At 35.4% G+C, this 14,499-nt stretch overlaps 1 protein-coding gene and 2 pseudogenes across 1 annotated transcript in view; 2 read left to right on the top strand and 1 right to left on the bottom strand.

Annotated features, from left to right (window-relative positions):
• Positions 1-5,744, bottom strand: part of LOC108301972 — a 68,311-nt pseudogene extending 62,567 nt beyond the window's left edge.
• Positions 1-14,499, top strand: part of LOC119470708 (zinc finger protein 726-like) — a 561,873-nt gene that overhangs the window by 267,870 nt on the left and 279,504 nt on the right. The gene's annotated exons all lie outside the window — the stretch shown is intronic.
• On the top strand, positions 9,727-12,280 carry LOC108301948 (annotated as a pseudogene).

Below are 14,499 nucleotides of genomic sequence, written 5' to 3'. Positions count from 1 at the left end.
TCATGTAGGTGCTGGGTCAAGGGATATGTCACAATCTCCTTTGTGGACAGGTACCAGGAAGAAAAGGAGACACATTATCTAGCAGAAGAGCCCAAAAGTATGTAATGATTACTGTGGGCAAGAATCAAGACAGTAGAATCATATCACCTGTGTGCTGGGCCCAGTGGTAAGTCACTCTTTCTTCTGTAGGCATAGCCCAGGCAGGAGGGCAGAGTTACCTCACTAGGTGCTGGGCCCAGAGATATGTCATGTTCTCTCCTATGAGCAAAGAGCAGGTATAACAAGATAAACACTTTAAATAGCTTAGCTTCCAAAGATATGTCACAATGGTCTCTATGGTCAGGGTACATGCAGGAGACTTACATCAAGTTGACTGTGGGTCCAACAATACATCACAATGTTTTCTGAAAAGGTGGTCAAGGTAAAAAAAAAACAATGTCACTTTGGTATTGGGCCCAGTGACATGTCACTGTCTCTCATGTGAGCAGATATCAGGCAAGAGAAGTGAATCACATCACCTTAGTTATGAGCACAGACATATGTCACAAGGCCCCAATTCGGTAGTGCCATGGCAGGAGAATAGTGTCACATCACCTAGGTGCTGAGTCCAGTGATATACCACAATCCCATCTGTCAGCTGAGCCCTGACAAGAGAGTCAAATAACTCAGGTACTGGGAGAGACATATGTCACAATAACATCTGCAGGAAGGTCCAGGGATGAAATTAACAATTTCATAAATGTCCCAGTTTTAGGTATAAGTGTAAAAACCTCCTTAATGTTGAGTCTAAGTATAGGAGTCACAATCTCAACAGTGGACTGCATGAGACCCTTTATTCCTCCTGTAAACTTTATCTTCTTAGTAAAATCACCATTTCACAGGTGTGCTGAATCATGATGTGGGAGTCACCAATCTACCTATGGACCAGATCTATGTGTGCAAGTCAATTTTCCAACTTTTGACTGCCTTTGGGTGTAGGATTCAGAAACTCCACAGTGGGCTGTGTGATGTCACCAGTTGAAGGGCTGTTCATGCACAGAAGGGTTGTTATTGTAATCATCATGGTTTCTGTTGTTTTTGCCTTGCTAAGAATACATGTGTAGCTTATAATTGTGCTAGAAAACCATAAGGGTTTTGGTTAAATCACCTGCTTTTGTATGTTATAAAGTAGACAGAAAATTGGCCAAAATAGATTAAAATTCTACAAACTTGGAGTCAAGTTTTTCTTGGAGGCTTAGGAAAGACAAACCTGGAAATAACCCAATGAAAGGCTAATTAGAAACTCAGAGAAATTTTAACTATTTGTCCTTTATCTAACTATAACCTGGAAGCTCCCACCTCACTTTGCATTGTCTTACCTTTCTGGACAATGTACATCTTAATGTAATGAATTAAGTAATGAATGTCACCTGTCTCCCTAAAATGCATAAAAGAAATCTGTGCCCCAACAACCTTGGACACACATTGTCACAACCTCCTGAGACTCTGTCGCAGATGTGTCCCTAGCCTTGGCGAAATAAACTTTCTAAATTGAGCCCTGTCTCAGATACTTTTGGTTTTAAATTAGTAATTTCAGGTAGAAATTAAAATTCTTCTTAAAATAGAAATAAACAAAAGAACTAGTTAAACAGAAAAATGAATAAAAGTCTGCTCAAGGCCATGCACAGTGGCTCACATCTGTAATCCCAGAGATACAAAAATTAGCCAGGCATGGTTGCACACACCTGTAATCCCAGCTACTCAGTAGGCCGAGGCAGGAGAATCACTTGAACCCATGAGGCGGAGGTTGCAGTGAGCTGAGATTGCACAATTGCACTCCAGCCTGGTGACAAGAGCAAAACTCGGTCTCAAAAAAAGAAAATAAAAAGTCTAAAATTTATCTGGTATGACAAAAGATCCTTAACAGCAAAAGCATTCAAGGAAAAAAAAAAAAAAATCTGAAGGTATCATCCTGTCTGACTTTGAAATATACTGCAAAGCTATAGTGACAAAAATAGTGTGGTACTTGAACAAAAACAGTCATATAGGCCAATGTAACATAAAAGAGAAACAAGAAATATATTTATGTATTTACAACTAATGTATTTTTGATATAGGTGACAGTTTCTTAGGAAAAGGACAGTATCTTCAATAAATGATGTTGAGAAAACTTTATAGCCACATGCAGAGCAATAAGTCCCTCATCTTACTCCATATATAAAAATAAACTCAAAATATATTAAATACTTACATGTAAGGCCTGAAACTCTGAAACTACTACAAAAAATATAGACTGAAGGCCCTATAAGATTGGTTTGGGCAGTAAATTTTTTTTAATTTAACCTCAAAATCCCAGGAAACTAAAGAAAAAATAGACGAGTCAGATTACTTCAAATTAAAAAGTTGCTGCACAGAATCTGATACAATCAATAAGACAACTAATAAATCGGAGAACATTCTGCAAATCATACATGTGACAAGGGGTGAATATCAAGATTATGTAAGAAACTGACTATATAATAAAAAACAAATAACTATTAAAAATGAGCAAAAAACTTATTTTTTCACAAAAAGACACATATATGACCATAGATATTTTAAAATGCTCAGTGTCACTTATTATCAGAAAAAGGCAAGCCAAAAATATATGCGACATAAAATCACTCATATTGGAATGACTCTTATTAAAAAGAAAAAAAAAAGTGTTGGTAAAAATGTGAAGAAAAGGGAATGCTTGCATACCCCTGGTTTGAGTGTAAATAAGGACAGCCATTATAAAAACTGAAGCAAATGTCTCAGTAAATCGCAAATCAAACTACCATATAACACAGCAATTTCACTATTGGATACATATATATATATATACACACACACACACACAAATTAGAATAAAAAAATTTGCACTTCTATGTTGTTTGCAATACTCTTCACAATAGCAAAAATATAAAATCAACATCTAATGAGTAAACAGAGACAATGTAGTATATATACCCGATGAGATACTATTTATCTTTTAGAAAGAAAATTCTATTATGTTCAATCACATGGATTAACCTAGAAGACATTACATTAGTTTAAATAAGCCAGGCATAGTAAGATTAAAATTTTATGATTTTACCTACACATGAATTATATAAAATTTAAACTCACTGAGGTAGAGAGTAAAATTGTGACCACCAGATGCCAAGGTATTTAGAAGGGGGCTCCAGAAAGACGTCTGTCAAAGAATACATAATTAGAGTTGGATAGAAGTAATACAGGCAAAAGATTTATTGTACAGCATGTTGTCTATAGTTAATAGTAATGTATTTTTGAAAAATACTGGGACAATGTGATGTGCTGTCACCACAAAAATGTTAACTATGTGAGGTAAAGCATTAATTACCTAAAATTAAGCATCTGACAATGCATATTATTTATATCTATATATATATATATACTTTAAAGCATCATGTCTTACAGAATATGCTTTATCTGGCAAGTTGAAAATATATATTTAAAATATTATAGAAGGATACTGTTTTTTTCAAATACTCTCATGTCTTTGTCATTAACTTGGCTAAATAGTATCAAAAATAGTTCTGTGCTGTTTTTGTCATTTAATTTTTTAGTCATAACCATAGGAGCTTTGACATTTAACATCATGTTCTAAACCCAGTACCATGCATGGGAGGAGCCAATGTACATTAGAGCTTTTATTTTAAGCTTGAGACAGCAGGAGTTTCTGCTGCTGATTGCAATGGTATGAAAGACATTAACAGAGCAGGTGTTTCTTATGGTCTCAAGACTGGCCACTGTTTGAACACAGTAAGCAAGTTTGCATGCAAAATAACAGGAAACGTTTTAATACAAAAGCTGTTATAATTTCTTCTCCAAAATTTTTCCAGAGAAAGTGACCAAAGAGTTGCCTAGAGGGAGTTGACTTAAAAAAACAGAACAAAACAAAAAACAAAAAAAACTGTAGACTGAACTTCACCCACTACAAAAATTATGAGTGAAAAATTTCTCCAAATTGCAATATGAAAAATAAACATTATTTAAAATTTTTAATCCTAAGAGTATATTCTATTATTTTGCAACATTTAACATTTACACTTAAAAATAGGAGTCTGTATGAAAATTTAAGTTGTACTGTTATCATAGAAAATTTAGAATTCTTTACTTACTTAACTCTCATAAATTTAATTCCTAAGATATATTTTGTAACAAATTTTATAATTGCCACACTTCGTGTAAGAATCCAATGAGATTCTTCTTTTACAAACAAACAACAACAACAATAAACAATGCAAACTGATTTAATTCTTTCACATGTGGACAGTGTATGCCTCATATTTTAATTAACTAATCCGGAAGTTATATTGGTAAGAAAATTCTCCACTTAAAACCAATTTTTTAGCACATTAAAAATGCCAACTTTCAGCTAAGCATGGTGGCTTGTGTCCGTAATCCCAGCACTTTGGGATGCCAAGCTAGGTAGATCCTGGCTCACTGCAACCTCCGCCTCCCTGGTTCAAGCGATTCTCCTGCCTCAGCCTCCCAAGTAGCTGGCAGTACAGGCATGTGCCACCATGCCCAGCTATTTTTTTTTAAATTTTTAGTAAAGATGGGATATCACCATGTTGGCCAGGATGGTCTTGATCTCTTGACCTCATGATCTGCCCACCTTGGCCTCCCAAAGTTCTGGAATTACAGGTGAGCAACAGTTTTCAAACCTTTGTGACAGTGTTCATATTTGTTAAGATTTATCTTCTGTATGAATTTTCTTATGTTTAGTAAGAGTTGAAGACCAGTTAAAGACTTTGTTACATTCTTCACATTTGTAGGATATGAATTATCTTATGTGTGATAAGGTGTGAGAAATGGTTACAGGCTTTGCCACATTCTTCACATTTGTAGGGCTAGTTTCCATTATGAATTATCTTATGTTCAGTAAGGTTTAAGAACCAGTTAAAAGCCTTGCAACATTCTTCATGTTTCCAAGGTTTCTCTCCAGTATAAATTGTTTATTAAGAATTGAAGAATGGGCCAGGCGCGGTGGCTCACGCCTGTAATCCCAGTACTTTGGGAGGCCGAGGCGGGTGGATCACGAGGTCAAGAGATCGAGACCATCCTGGTCAACATGGTGAAACCCCGTCTCTACTAAAAATACAAAAAATTAGCTGGGCATGGTGGCGCGTGCCTGTAGTCCCAGCTACTCAGGAGGCTGAGGCAAGAGAATTGCCTGAACCTAGGAGGCGGAGGTTGTAGTGAGCCGAGATCGCGCCATTGCACTCCAGCCTGGGTAACAAGAGTGAAACTCTGTCTCAAAAAAAAAAAAAAAAAGAATTGAAGAATGGTTATGACATTATTCACATTTCTAGGGTTTCTCTACCATTGAATTATCTTGTTTAGTAAGAGTTGAGGACTGGCTAAAAGTTTTGTCACAGTCTACATATTTGTAAGGTTTTTCTCCAATATGAATTTTCTTATGTCTAGTAAGGTTTGAGAATTGGTTGAAAGCATTGCCACATTCTTCACATTCTAAAGTTTGTCTTCAGTATAAACTATCTTACGTTGAGTAAGGTCTGAAAACCAGTTAAAAGCTTTGCCGTATTTTTATATTTGTTGGGCTTCTCTCCAGTATGAATAATGTTATGTTCAATAAAATTTGAGGACCAGTTAAAAGCTTTGCCACATTCTTCACATTTGTAGAATTTGTCTCTAATATATCTTACATTCAGTAAGATTTGAGAACCTGTTAGAAGCTTTGCCACATTTTTCATATTTGTAAAGTATCTCTCCAGTATGAATTATCTTATGTTCAGTAAATTTTGAGAAGCACTTAAAAGTTTTGCCAAATTCAGAGGCTGGGCGTGGTGGCTCACGCCTGTAATCCAAGCACTTTGGAGGCCAAGGTGGGCGGATTACCTGAGGTCGGGAGTTCAAGACCAGCCTGACCAACATGGTGAAACCCCATCTTAAAAAAAAAAAAAAAAGTTTTGCCAAATTCTTTGCATTTGTAGCATTTCCCTACAGTATAAATTATTTTATGTTGTGTAAGGTTTGAGGACTGGCTAAAAGCTTTGCCCATTCTTCACATTTGTAGTGTTTGTCTCTAGCATGAATTATCTTACATTTAGTAAAATTTGAAGAGTGATTAAAAGTTCTGCCACATTCCTCACATTTGTAGGGTTTCTCTTTAGTATGAATGATCTTATGTTCAGTAAGATATAAGAACTGGTTAAAAGTTTTGCCATATTATTCACATTTGTGGAGTTTATCGTTTTTGAGAATTCTCTCATTTTGAGTAAGAGCTGAGCAATGGCAATGGTTAGAAACTTTACACATTTATTACATTTGTAGGGTTTTTCTCCAGTATCAATTATTTTATGTGTATTAAGGTGTGAGGACTGGTTAAAGGCTTTGCCATGTTCTTCACGTTTGTAGGAGTTCTCTCCAGTATGATTTATGTTTAGTAAGATTTGAGAAATGGTTAAAAGCTTTGCCGCATTGTTTACATTTGCAGGGTTTCTCTCCAGTATGGATTGTTTTCTTGCTAATATGGTTTGAGGACTGGTTAAAAGTTTTGCCACATTCGTCACATTTGTAGGGTCTGTCTCTAGTATAAATTATCTTATGTGTACAAAGCTTTGTAAAATGGTTGAAAGCTTTGCTACATTTTCAATTTTTTAAGTGTTCTCTGCAGTATGAATTATCTTATGTTTAGTAAGAGCTGAAGGATGGTTAAAAGCTTTGCCACATTCTTCACATTTGTAGAGATTTGCTCCAGTATGAATTGCTTTATGTCTAGTAAGATGTGAGGACTGCTTAAAAGTTTTGCCACATTCTCCACATTTGTAGGGTTTCTCTCCAGTATGAATTCTTTTATGTTTCATAAAGGTTGAAAGATTATTAAAAGCTTTGCCACATTCTTCACATTTGTAGGGTTTCTCTCCAGTATGAATTATCTTATGCTTTCTAAGGGTTGAGGACTGGCTAAAAGCTTTGCCACATTCTTCACATTTGTAGGGTTTCTTTCCAGTATGAATTATCTTATGTTTTCTAACGCCTGAGAAATGGTTAAAAGCTTTGCCACATTCTTCACATTTGTAGGGCTTCTCTCCAGTATGAATTACCTTATGTGCAGTAAATTTTGAGCACCACTTAAAAGCTTTGCCACATTCTTCACATTTGTAGGGTTTCTCTCCAGTATGAATTCTTTTATGTGTAGTAAGATTTGAGAACTGGTTAAAAGCTTTGCCACATTTTTCACATTTGTAGAGTTTCTCTCTAGTATGAATTATCTCATGTTTTCTAAGGGTTGAGGACAGGCTAAAAGCTTTGCCACATTCTTCACATTTGTAGGGTTTCTCTCCAGTATGAATTCTTTTATGTCTAGTAAGGTGTGAGGACTGCTTAAAAGCTTTGTCACATTCTTTACATTTGTAGGGTTTCTCCCCAGTATGAATTCTCTTATGTTTTGTAAGGGTTGAGAGATTGTTAAAAGCTTTGCCACATTCTTCACATTTGTAAGGTTTCTCTCCAGTATGAATTATCTTATGTTTTCTAACGCCTGAGAAATGATTAAAAGCTTTACCACATTCTTCACACTTGTAGGGCTTCTCTCCAGTATGAATTACCTTATGTGCAGTAAGTTTTGAGGACCATTTAAAAGCTTTGCCACATTCTTCACATTTGTAGGGTTCCTTTCCAGTATGAATTCTCTTATGGTCAGTAAGATTTGAAGACTGGTTAAAAGCTTTGCCACATTCTTTACATTTGTAGGGTTTCTCTCCAGTATGAATTATTTCATGTTTTCTAAGGGTTGAGGACTGGCTAAAAGCTTTGCCACATTCTTCACATTTGTAGGGCTTCTCTCTGGTATGAATTACCTTATGTGCAGTAAGTTTTGAGGACCACTTAAAAGCTTTGCCACATTCTTCACATTTGTAGGGTTTGCCTTCAGTATGAATTATCTTATGTTTAGTAAAGGTTGAGAACCATTTGAAGGCTTTGCCGCATTCTTCACATTTGTAGAAATTCTCTCTAGTATAAATTATCTTATGTTGAATTAATTGTGAAAGCATGAAAAATAATTTGCCACATATTATACATCTGAAAGTTTTCTTTTTAGTGTGTCTAATCTTATTTCTACTCGAATTTGAATAGTTATGAAAGACTTTCATATGTTTATTACACTGAAATATTTTTCTCTGGGTAGCTGATGAACATTGGTTAAGTTTATTATAACCTCCTTTGGGCATCTTATCCTCATTCACACTTTTACAGTTCCTTCTTAATTGTAAATTCTTATGGCCACATCTCGTATATGTTCTCAGTATTACTTTTTGGAAAGAATCTTTAATGCCCTGCTCTGGCCAAACGTCTTGTGTAAAATGAGAACACATAGCTGAAAGAAAAGAAAATAAATTATTCCACTTGCTAGACTCAGATAAATATACTTTACAAATCTAACCAATAAAATTATAGAAACCACATAAGCAAGATGGCACAGCAAAATAAGACGGCCCTAATTTCTTCACAGACATATAAATGTAACAAAAACATACTGACCAAAATACATTTGAGGAAAATTTATAAATGAGTTAAGTGTGTGCAGTACCCCAAGTAAGCGCAATGCAAAGAACCACAGAGAACAAAAGAGAAGTCTATTATAGTTTCCCAACTCAGCTCTTCCTTCTTCCAAAACCAATAGTGTCTTTCAAAGTAAATTGCTGGCTGGAAATGGCAGCGTACACCTGTAATCCCAGCACTTTTGGAGGCCAAGGCAAGTGGATTTAAACTTGGAGGCTGAAACAATGAATTGAAACTATACCTTCGAACAAATGTACTTTTTTTTTTTTAACCTGAGCTCAAGAGTCCAAGACCAGCTTGACTTCTTTTTTTTTTTTTTTTAGACCAGCTTGACTTCTTTTTTTTTTTTTTTTTAACCTGAGATCAAGAGTTCAAGACCAGTTTGGTCAAAATGAAAAAATTTCATCTCTACTAAAAATTCAAAAATTAGCCATGTGTGGTGGCACATGGCTATAGTCCCAGCTACTCAGGAGGCTGAGGCAATCACTTGAATTCGGGATCTAGAGATTGCATTGAGATGAGATCTTGCTGCTGCACTCCAGCCTGAGTGACAGAGCAAGACTCTGTCTCAAAATAATAATAATAAAAATTTGCCAACTCCTGGTTTCTTTTTAAAGACAAGTAAAATAATGGCACATACATATTTATTTCTAGCTTCTATGGGCTTTTGCAGAAACTGGCTTTTGTCTCTCATGACATAAAGTGCTGGAAAAAATGATGGCATACTTTAAAATGACAACTTTAGTCTGCTGAGACCAAAGTTAAATGTTACAGCAGCAGAGACTGCAGTGCCACGGGTGTGTGGGGGGGTGGCAATTAGATGTAGCAAGTGATTATTGAGAAGAAACATGAATAACGTTCTTTAGCTAAAATAAATAAATAAAAATAAAAACAAAATTTCAGATAAGATGCATTCTAAGAACTCTTTTGAGAGATTCCCAGAATCTCTAGCCAAGACAGTTGGTTTCAGACTATCCCAGGACAAGGCTACATTATGAAGACTGTAACAGGTAGCTTTCTTGATATAAAAATTTTAATTAATGATTACAATGTGTATAAAATACTAGGCAACATGGCCCAATAAAAAATATATATAAAAATTTTAGAAAGCAACATAAAAATATGAAGATAAATAATTTAAAGATGTTCAAATAAATTGAATAATACTTAATGAAAGAAACAGGAACTCAGACCATTAGTAAAAAATTCGAAAATGTGAACACCTTTTCTCCTAATGGCCTGAGGTATTTCATGAAAATGGCTTGCTATTCACCTAAGCCAGAGAGCACCACAATATTATGCTAAACAAGAGGTTTATCATTAATGAGTTTTCCAGAGAAGAGGTGGGGAGGTCTGGACCTTTTCGACCATACAGGGTAACTTCTGAAAGTTGCTATGGCATTTGTCACCTAACACATAAGGACTCACACATACTTAAGATAAAGGTATGGAAAGAGACATTTCATGCAAATGAACACCAAAAGCAAGCAGGAGTAGCTATTCTTATATCAGACAAAATAAACTTTACAGCAACAGCAGTTAAAAAAGACAAAGAAGAACACTGTATAATAGTAAAAGGCCTTGTCCAGCAGAAAGATATCACAATCCTAAACATATATGCACCTAACAGAAGATCCCAAATTTATAAAACAATTACTAGAAGACCTAATAAATGAGATAGACAGCAACACAATAATAGTGGGGACTTCAATTCTCCATTGACAGCACTAGACAGGTCATCAAACAGAAAGTCAAGAAAGAAACAATGGATTTAAACTATACCTTGGAACAAACAGAGTTAACAGATATATATAGAACATACCAGTCAACAACTGCAGAATACACATTCTATTCAACAGTGCATGAAACTTTCTCCAAATAGACCATATAATGGGCCATAAAACAAGCCTCAATAAATTTAAGAAAATTGAAATTACGTCAAGCACTCTCTCAGACGACAGTGGAATAAAAATGGAATTCAGCTCCAAAAGGAAACTTCAAAATCATGCAAATACATGTAAATTTAAAAACCTGCTCCTTAATAATATTGCATCAAATACAAAATCAAGATGGAAATTTAGAAATTCTTCAAACTCAACAACGAAAGTGACACAACCTATCAAAACCTCTAGTATACAGCAAAGGTGGTGCTAAAAAGAAAGTTCATAGCCCTAAACATCTACATAAAAAAAACTGAAAGAGCACAAACTGACACTCTAAGGTCACACCTCAAGGAACTAGAGAAACAAGAACAAACCAAACCCAAACCCAGAAGAAAAAAAAAAATCAAAATCAGAGGAGAGTAAAATAAAATTGAAACAAGCAAACAAAAAACCAAAAGATAAATAAAACAAAAATCTGGCTCTTTAAAAAGATAAATACCATTGATGGACAATTAGCAAGATTAAACAAGAAAAAAGAAAATCCAGATAACCGCAATAAGAAATGAAATGGGATATATTACAACTGACACCACAGAAATGCAAAATATCATTCAAGGCTACTATGAACATCTTTAAGTATACTAACTAGAAAACCTAAAAGAAATGAATAAATTTCTAGAAAAATAAAACCCATTCAGCTTAAATCAGAAATAGATACACTGAACAGACCAATAACAAGTAGCAAGATTGAAATGGTAATTTAAAAATTACCAAGAAGTGTTCTGCCTGCTTCTGGAGGAGCAAAAAGACTCGTGGTCTAGTTCTTGGATGTCCCTAGCAGCATGGCCTCCCAAATGCCAGTAAGCACTCCCTCCTCAAAAGAAGAAACCAAGACCACCTACTGCTCTGGGACCGGAGGAGACATTAGTCTCTTGTACACTTGCCTAAGAAGGAAGAAAAAAACCAGCAAGAAGCAGTTTAACACACTGATGAAGTACAAAATAAAAAAGACAGACTTAATGAATAAGTCAGTGAGGAGATTTTGAAAGTAGAACAGCAACATAAGAAATTCTGCCAACATTTTTCTCAGAATAAGTCAGAATTGATCGCCATATCAGATCATCAGAATTCATAGCCCTAAACACCTACATCAAAAAAACTGAAAGAGCATGTGCCTCAAGGAACTACAGAAACAAGAACAAACCAAACCCAAACCCAGAAGGAAAAAAATCAAATCCCAAATTTTTGGATAACAACATTTGTCAACCATCCACAAGTGTCTGCACTGCTTGGGGAGGAGGATGAAGAGGCACTGTGTTATTTGACCAGAGTTGAAGTGACAGAATTTGAAGATATTAAAACAGGTTGCAGAATAAATTTTTATTTTGATGGTAATCCTTACTTTGAAAATAAAGTTCTCTTCAAAGAATTTCATCTGAATGATAATGGTGATGAATCTTCAAAGTCCACCAAAATTAAATGGAAATTTGGAAACAATTTGATGAAATGTTCATGTCAAATGCAGAATAAAGCCAGCAGGACGTGGCAGCACGAGGAACCAGAGAGCTTCTTTACCTGGTTTACTGACCATTCTGATCCAAGTGATGATGAGTTAGGAGAGGTCATCAAAGTTGATATTTGGCCAAACCCACCACAGTACTACTCTTCTTTCTCGATATGGATGATGAAGGAGGAGAAAAAGATGTTGATAATAGTAGAGGAGGAAGGATTAGAAAATATTGATGAGAAAGGGGATGAGGGAAGAGGATGAAAGTGAAAAAGATGAAGATAATGATGAAGGGGAAGAAGGAGAGAAGGATAAAAAAGATGACGACCAATAGAACACTGACAGATACCAACCTTCTCTACACCATGGTTCTCAACTTATTTTGGGTGAAATACCTTGAGCAGAATACAATGGGAAACGAGTCTCTACCCCTTTCTGTTGAAAATTCATTTTAATACCTTTCTGTCTGAACAAAATCTGTAGGGAATCATCACCACCAAGCTCTGTGGGAAAATATGAACAGTTAGCATTTACCAACATGTATCTGTCTACTTTCTCTTGTTAAAACAAACAAAAACAAAAACAAACAAACAAAAAAAAACCTTCAAAAAATGGAGTTATAGAAAGTAAGCAAAGGGTGGTTTTGAGATGTTTGAGTAGGTTAGGTGGATATTTTGACAACATGGCTTCTCCTTTGGCATGTTTAATTGTGATATTTGACAGATCTCCTTGCAGTTTAAGATGACTTTTTTTTTTTGAGATGAAGTATTGCTCTGACACCAGGCTGGAGTGCAGTGGCACAATCTTGGATCACTGCAACCTTCGCCTCCTGTTTCAAGTGATTCTTCTATCTCAGCCTCCCAAGTAGCTGGGACTACAGGTGTACGCCACCACCCCTGGCTAAATTTTGTATTTTTTTTTTAGTAGAGATGGGGTTTCATCCTGTTGGTCAGGGTGGTCTCAATCTCTTGACCTCATGATCTGCCCGCCTCAGCCTCCCAAAGTGCCAGAATTACAGGCATGAGCCACCGTGCCCGGCCTAAGATGACATTCTTAAAATAAATTCTCTCCACATGATGACTTAAGCTCTGCCACTCAATGGGAGAAGCAGCAGAAACTGTAGAATCTTATTTGGAATTGGCATTCTCTATTGTAATTTTATTTCTGTTTATTTTTAAATTTTCTTTTTGTTTCACCAGAAAGGAAAGATGATGCTCTGTTTTAAATGTTACAACTATACAAGCTGCTTTCTTACAATAAGAGTAAATGTGTACAAAAAAATTACCAACCAAAAACAGTCTAGGGCCAGACAGATTTATAGCAGAATTCTACCAGACACTGAAAAAAGAATTTGTACCAAGTCTATTGACACTATTCCTAAAGGCAGAGAAAGAGGGGCCCTTTCTAATTCATTCTATGAAGCCAGCATCACCCTAATACCAAAACCAGAAAAGGGCATTAACCAAAAAAGAAAACCACAGACTGATGTCCCTGATGAAAATAGATGCTAAAAACCTTAAGAAAATACTGGCTAACTGAATCCAAAAACATATCAGAAAGAATCCACCATTATCAAGTGGGTTTCATACCAGTGATGCAGGGATGGTTTAACATATGCAAGTCAGTAAATGTGATATGCCACATAAAAAGAAAAATAAATAAAAACAAAAATCACATGATCTTCTCATTAGACGCAGAAAAAGCATTCAACAAAATTCAGCATTCCATATAATAAAAGCCATCTATAACAAACCGCGAGCCAAAATAATACTGAATGAGGATAAGTTGAAAACATTCCCTCTGAGAACTGGGACAAACAAGGATGCCCTTCTCACCATGCCTCTTCAACCCAGTACAGGAAGTCCTACACAGAGCAAGCAGAAAATAGAAATAAATAGCATCACTTTCAAAACCCTAGACTTTTCAATAAAGCTCCTAGAGGCAATAAAATAATTGAGCAAAGTTTTCAGATACAAAATTGATGTATACAAATCAGTAGCACTTCTAGACACCAACAGTGACAAAGCAGACAGTCAAATCAAGAACTCAGCCCCTTTTACAATAGATGTGAAAACAAAACAAAAAACAAAAATAATCTTAGGAATATACCTAACCAAGGAGGCAAAAGACAAGGAAAACTACAACATGCTGCTGAAAGAAGGTATATTTATGTATCTTCCAGTTAGAAGTTATTCTATATCTTCCAGTTAGTTATTCTATATCTTCCAGTTAGAAATAACTAACTGGAAGATACAGAAATATAATTTTTGTATTCAATTAAAATTGTTATGAGATAAAAACATATTAATTTAATCTGAAGATGTTTTGCATAATGTCCATTTTTCAAGATAACTACAAAAATTTTGTAGAAACTATGCAAAATAAACTGAAAGAATAAGCAAAGCATGCCACTATGAAATTTAAAAAGTCAGTTAAACAAACATGGTGAAACCCCATCTCTACTAAAAATACAAAAAATTAGCTGGGCATGGTGGCACATGCCTGTAATCCCAGCTACTCAGGAGGCTGAGGCAGGAGAATTGCCTGAACCCA

The sequence above is a fragment of the Cebus imitator genome, unplaced genomic scaffold, assembly GCF_001604975.1.
Source record: "Cebus imitator isolate Cc_AM_T3 unplaced genomic scaffold, Cebus_imitator-1.0 Scaffold38, whole genome shotgun sequence".
Lineage (NCBI taxonomy): Eukaryota > Metazoa > Chordata > Mammalia > Primates > Cebidae > Cebus > Cebus imitator.
This window is presented reverse-complemented; position numbering and strand designations above follow the sequence as displayed.